Genomic DNA, 6,552 nt, shown 5'->3' with positions numbered 1-6,552 from the left:
TGTGGAAGGAAACCCAAGTTATGACACATTAAACTTATAGAAAAAGACCCCAGGTCTGCACAAGGGTTATATAAATATGATATGTACTATGGCAATGACAAACCTTAGCACACAATTTTTATAAATAAAACAGACTATTTTGTATAGATAGGCATTTCTGAAGGTTTCCATGTCACACACAGAGGTTTGGCCTGCCTTGGATCTGAGCTACTCTGAGAGAACAAACGCAAATGTGCCAGGCCTCACAGGTGATGGGGGTGTTTGCACAACAAAAGCAGGGCTGAAGTACTGTGAAAATCTCAACAGGGGGGAATCACACCTCGGGACCTGCAGCAGAAAATATAAAAGTCAGTAAATCTAGCATCAATCTAGTCAAAATCTTGCTGGGCTCCGTGTTCCTAAAATGACCTGAGGCTGTCCAATCATCTACCCATGCCCGAGTTTAATGTCGCTTTTCTACAACTATCACAAATTTTTCTTGGCCAATCAGTTATGTACATCCACAGGCTTAACCAAAGATTAGATTGGTCGACCATGGACCTAGCACTTATCAGCAGGCATTTCACTTTTCATTGCGTGCTATCTTGCTCTCTGTGCGGTGCGTTCACGCACACCCCCTCTCTGTGCCTGAGATCCACTAAATTCAATATTTCAGCCGATCGCACTCCTAAAGCCAAAGACAACGAACAGGTCAGTCCTATGACTCATACTCCCATGTGTTATAGTTTTAATGAAAGTGTATACACCTTTTGTAACTACAAATTTTTCCACGCTTGCGCTACTGCGGAGACAGGCATCCAAAGTCCGTCTGCCCCCAGTGAACGCACGCTCTCTCAAGAAAGAGAAAGTAAAACCCACGCCAGTCAACAACCCCGAACTCGACAAAGCACTGACAAAGCATCCCAACCGCTGTTTCATTCATTATCTGATCACCGGACTCACTCAAGGATTTTCAGCTGGTCTAACTACGCGTCCCCTTAATTCCTACATCTGTAACAACCTCCAGTGCGCTGTCAAGGAACCTGAAGTGGTCGATATTCTCCTGGCCAGAGAGGTAGATAAAGGATATAAGATCAGCCCCTTCGATAATCCCCTTTTCCCAGTCTAGAGGATCAATCGTCTAGGCGTAGCCACATGGAAATATTTCGGCAAAAAACGACTAATCATAGACTCTTCAGCTCCCCATAACATTGCACATGTCCCAAGCATTAACTGCCTGATTCCTCTCCCCAATTTTTCCCTGTTCTATGACTCAACAATGCCATTCAACTCATCAAGACAGCCAGAAACGGGGCTTGGCTGGGCAAAGCTGACATCGTAGATTCCTTCAAAATCATGCCGCTCCACCCGTCCCAATGGCACCTGTTCGGAGTGCAATGGAGCGACAAACAGTACTTTGCTGTTAGACCCACGTTCGGCTGTCGCAGCAGCCCGCGCATCTTCAATACCTTATCGGAAGTGCTCTGCTGGATTCTACTAAATAATTTCAAGCTGCCATTTGTCCTCCACCTATTAGACGATTTCCTCATCATCGACTACCCCAATTCTCAACCAGAGCAAAGTATCAACATTCTGAAAGAAACCTTTTAGAAATTGGGCATCCCCCTCTCAGACAAAAAAACAGTGGGTTCTTCAAATACATTAGAATTCCTCGGAATCAATTTAGATAGCAATCTCATGCAAGCTTTGCTGCCCCTTGATAAACTCGAGTTGCATTAGGGATATTATGACAGACTCGGTCAACAATGCCATTCAACTCATCAAGACAGCCAGAAACGGGGCTTGGCTGGGCAAAGCTGACATTGTAGATGTCAATAAAACCCTTATGAGTAAATTAAAATCAAGGTCCGTGACGTCGCCCGGTAAGGCACAACCGGGGCCCCGCCCTGGAGCCAGGCCCGGGGTTGGGGCTCGCATGCGAGCGCCTGGTGGCCGGGTCTTGCCCCACGGGGCCCGGCCGGGTTCAGCCGAAAGAGCGACGAGGGGCCGATCTCCTGTGGGCCCACCACCTACAGCAGAAACCGTAAGGGGCCGGTGCAATGTGGATTGGGTGGTAGTCGAAGGCGGGGGCCTCGGCGACCCAATCCCCAGACACGGAATCTGGCACAAGGGACATGAAATGTCACCTCGCTGGGGGGGGAAGGAGCCTGAGCTGGTGCGGGAGAGATACCGACTAGATATAGTTGGGCTCACCTCCACACACAGCTTGGGCTCTGGAATCCAACTCCTTGAGAGAGGCTGGACTCTCTACTACTCTGGAGTTGCCCATGGTGAGAGGCGGCGGGCTGGTGTGGACTTGCTCATAGCCCCTCAGCTCAGCAACCATGTGTTGGAGTTCACCCCGGTGAACGAGAGGGTCGTTTCCCTGCGCCTTCGGGTCGGGGATAGGTCTCTCATGGTTATTTGTGCTTATGGGCCAAATGGCAGTGTAGAGTACCCAACCTTCTTGGCATGTCTGGAAGGGGTGCTGGAAAGTGCTCCGACCGGGGACTCCGTCGTTCTACTGGGGGACTTCAACGCTCATGTGGGCAGTGACAGTGACACCTGGAGGGGCGTGATTTAGAGGAACGGCCCCCCCCGACCTGAACCCGAGTGGTGTTCTGTTATTGGACTTCTGTGCTAGTCACAGTTTGTCCATAACGAACACCATGTTCAAGCATAAGGGTGTCCATCAGTACACATGGCACCAGGACACCCTAGGTCGGAAGTCGATGATCGACTTTGTGGTTGTTTCATCTGACCTCTGGCCGTATGTCTTGGACACTCATGTAAAGAGAGGGGCGGAGCTGTCAACTGATCACCACCTGGTGGTGAGTTGGATCCAATGGCGGGGGAGGAAGTTGGACAGACTTGGCAGACCCAAACGTACTGTGAGGGTTTGCTGGGAACGTTTGACAGAGTCTCCGGTCAGAGAGATCTTCAACTCCCACCTCCGGCAGAGCTTCAATCAGATCCCGAGGGAGGTTGGAGACATTGAGTCCGAGTGGACCATGTTCTCCACCTCCATTGTTGATGCAGCCGCTCGGAGCTGTGGCCGTAAGGTCTCCGGTGCCTGTCGTGGTGGCAATCCCGGAAGTAAGGGATGCCGTCAAGCTGAAGAAGGAGTCCTATCGAGCCTGGTTGGCTCGGGGGACTCCGGAGGCAGCTGATAGGTACCGAAGGGCCAAGCGAGCTTCAGCCAGGTGGTTACGGAGGCAAAAACTCGGGTCTGGGAGGAGTTCAGTGAGGCCATGGAGAAGGACTATCGGTTGGCCTCGAAGAAATTCTGGCAAACCGTCCGGCGCCTCAGGAGGGGGAAGCAGTGTCCTGCTCACACTGTTTACAGTGGGAGTGGGAATCTGCTGACTTCGACTGGGGACATCCTTGGATGGTGGAAGGAATACTTCGAGGTTCTCCTCAACCCCACCGACATGTCTTCCACTGAGGAAGCAGAGGGCGGGGGCTCAGTTGTGGACTCGTCGATTCCCCAAGCTGAGGTCACTGAGGTAGTCGAGAAGCTCCTCAGTGGCAAGGCACCGGGGGTGGATGAGATCCGCCCTGAGTACCTCAAGTCTCTGGATGTTGTGGGGCTGTCTTGGTTGACACGCCTCTGCAACATCGCATGGAGGTTGGGGACAGTGCCTCTGGACTGGCAGACTGGGGTGGTGGTCCCTCTGTTTAAGAAGGGGGACCGGAGGGTGTGTTCCAACTATAGGGGGATCACACTCCTCAGCCTCCCCGGAAAAGTCTATGCCAGGGTACTGGAGAGCTGAATTCGGCCGATAGTCGAACCTTGGATTTAGGAGGAACAATGCGGGTTTCGTCCCGGTCGTGGAACACTGGTCCATCTCTATACCCTCGCCAAGTTGCTGGAGGGTTCATGGGAGTTTGTCCAACCAGTTCACATGTGTTTTGTGGATTTGGAGAAGGCTTTCGACTGTGTCCCTCGTGGTGACCTGTGGGGGTTGCTCCTGGAGTATGGGGTCCGGGGCCCTCTGCTAAGGGCTGTCCGGTCCCTATATGACCGGAGCAGGAGTTTGGTTCGCATTGCCGGCAGTAAGTCAGACTTGTTCCCGGTGCATGTTGGACTCCGGCAGGGCTGCCCTTTGTCACCGGTCCTGTTCATTACTTATATGGACAGGATTTCTAGGCGCAGTATGGGGCCGGAGGGAGTCCGGTTTGGGGACCACAGGATTTCGTCTCTGCTTTTTGCAGATGATGTTGTCCTGCTGGCTTCCTCAAACCAGGACCTTCAGCGTGCACTGGGACGGTTTGCAGCCGAATGTGAAGCGGCGGGGATGAGAATCAGCACCTCCAAGTCCAAGGCCATGGTTCTCAGTCGGAAAAGGGTGGCTTGCTCCCTTCAGGTTGGTGGAGAGCTCCTGCCTCAAGTGGAGGAGTTTAAGTATCTTGGGGTCTCGTTTACGAGTGAGGGATGGATGGAGTAGGAGATCGACAGGCAGATTGGTGTATCTTCTGCAGTGATGCGGTCGATATACCGATCTGTTGTGGTGAAGAAAGAGCTGAGCCACAAGGCGAAGCTCTTTATTTACCGGTCGAACTACGTTTCTACCCTCACCTATGGTCATGAGCTTTGGGTCATGACCAAAAGGATGAGATCCCAGATACAGGCGGCTGAAATGAGTTTCCTCCGCAGGGTGGCTGGGCGCTCCCTTAGAGATAGGGTGAGGAGCTAGGTCACTTGGGAGGAGCTCAGAGTAGAGCCGCTGCTCCTCCACATCGAGAGGAGTCAGCTGAGGTGGCTCGGGCATCTGTTTCGGATGCCTCCTGGACGCCTCCCTGGGGAGGTGTTCCGGGCATGTCCAACCGGGAGGAGGCCCCGGGGAAGACCTAGGACACGCTGGAGGGACTATGTCTCTCGGCTGGCCTGGGAAAGCCTCGGTATTTCCCTGGAAGAGCTGGAGGAAGTGTCTGGGGAGAGGGAAGTCTGGGCATCCCTGCTTAGACTGCTGCCCCTGCGACCTGGCCCCAGATAAGCGGTAGAAGAAGAAGAAGAAGAAGATATTATGACAGACACTTTGGAATGTGACTCCATCTTAAAAAGAGAGCTGCTTTCTCTTTTAGGACATTTAAATTTCACTATGCTCATTCATTTCTAGACTCCTAGACATTTCAAAAACGGCCAAGAATTTGCACGATTCTATAACTTTGGACGCAGGCTACAAATCCGAACTGCATTTCTGGTCCCTTCTATGCGCAGGATGGAACGGAATTTCTTTTTTTTACAACAATGCGGTAGAGACTTCCGTCGCGCTCAAATTCTTTACCGACGCCGCCCAATCAAGAGGCTTCGGGGGTCTCTTTAATAGCCAGTGGTTCGCCAGCTCTGGCCAAAAGAGTTGTCAGCCCTTCCCTCCCAACGCTCTTTCTAACGCTTTATTAGATCTATATCCCTTCATCGTGGCATGCATCCTCTGGGGTAACCTGTGGTCCAGGAAACGAATTCTTGTGTACTGCGATAACAAAGCAACCATCCACATCATTAACAAAGGGCGTTCCTCTGTCCCCTTTATTAACAAGTTCCTATGGCGCCTTACATGGACATGCGTCTCCTGCAACTTCATACTGCGCGCGGCTCACATTCCCGGCCTCGACAATAAAATAGCTGACTGTCTGTCTCGTTTTAAATTTCAGGAGTTCTAAGCGCTGTGCCCAGATGCCTCTCCTTCAGGCCTGCCCTGTCCAGCATTTGCCCTGACCGTCCTCGACTAAGCTCCAGTCTGCAATCATACCTTTCCGCAGCCTCACTGTACATGAGATCAAGTTTAGCCAAATCCACATTAAAGGCCTGACTCCGCATGGTTTTGCTTCGTCAACTTTAGCGCTACCTTCTCAGCCCCCGTTCTGCCTGTCAACATCACAATCGTGAGCGCCTATATCATGCACTGTCTCCGAGCACAGAAAATGCAACCCTCCTCCATTAAAAGCCACGTCGCAGGCATCCAATTCCACATAAGGTGCTTGGACCCATCTGTATTCAGTCTGCTGGGGCATCCGTCCATCCGCCTGCTCCTCGACGGCATCAGGAAAGAGACACCAAAAGGTGCAGACAAGCGACTCCCTCTCACCCTCACTCTCGTCAAAAAACTGGTCACTAGACTGAGAAAGGGGTCCTTCAGTCCTTATTAGGATCTTCTCCTGGAAGTGGTGTTTCTATGTGCATTCTACGGTTTCCTCAGGGTGGGTGAATTCGCGACACGCAACAATAGATTCGACACCTCCCATGACCTCATGGTGTCTGATAACACCCTAGACGAACATTATTTTTCAATTTTCCTAAAACACTCAAAATCCGACAAAGATTTTAAAGGTATTCCCGTCGCAATAACTCGTACTAATACAGAGTTCTGCCCCTTCTTTTCCATGTCCCGGTATCTGGGTCTTTGCCCTCATACCTGTCCCAATGAACTGCAATGAAAAGCCATGTCAAGCCTCGGTCACCACGATTCCCACCTTAAAAAGTCTAGGACGATGGTCCTCCGTGGCATACGAACGTTACGTCTGTCCGGGAACCATGGACATGTTAAACGCCCAAAAAGCTATGGACGTCCT

At 51.6% G+C, this 6,552-nt stretch overlaps 1 pseudogene; it reads left to right on the top strand.

The window, feature by feature from the left end:
- Positions 1-534: 534 nt before the first annotated feature.
- Positions 535-1,719, top strand: LOC113653264 (annotated as a pseudogene).
- The last annotated feature ends 4,833 nt before the right edge of the window (positions 1,720-6,552 follow it).

The sequence above is a fragment of the Tachysurus fulvidraco genome, chromosome 9, assembly GCF_022655615.1.
Source record: "Tachysurus fulvidraco isolate hzauxx_2018 chromosome 9, HZAU_PFXX_2.0, whole genome shotgun sequence".
In the NCBI taxonomy this organism is placed as follows: domain Eukaryota; kingdom Metazoa; phylum Chordata; class Actinopteri; order Siluriformes; family Bagridae; genus Tachysurus; species Tachysurus fulvidraco.
The sequence above is the reverse complement of the archived record's forward strand: the minus strand, read 5'-3'. Positions and strand labels throughout refer to the sequence as shown.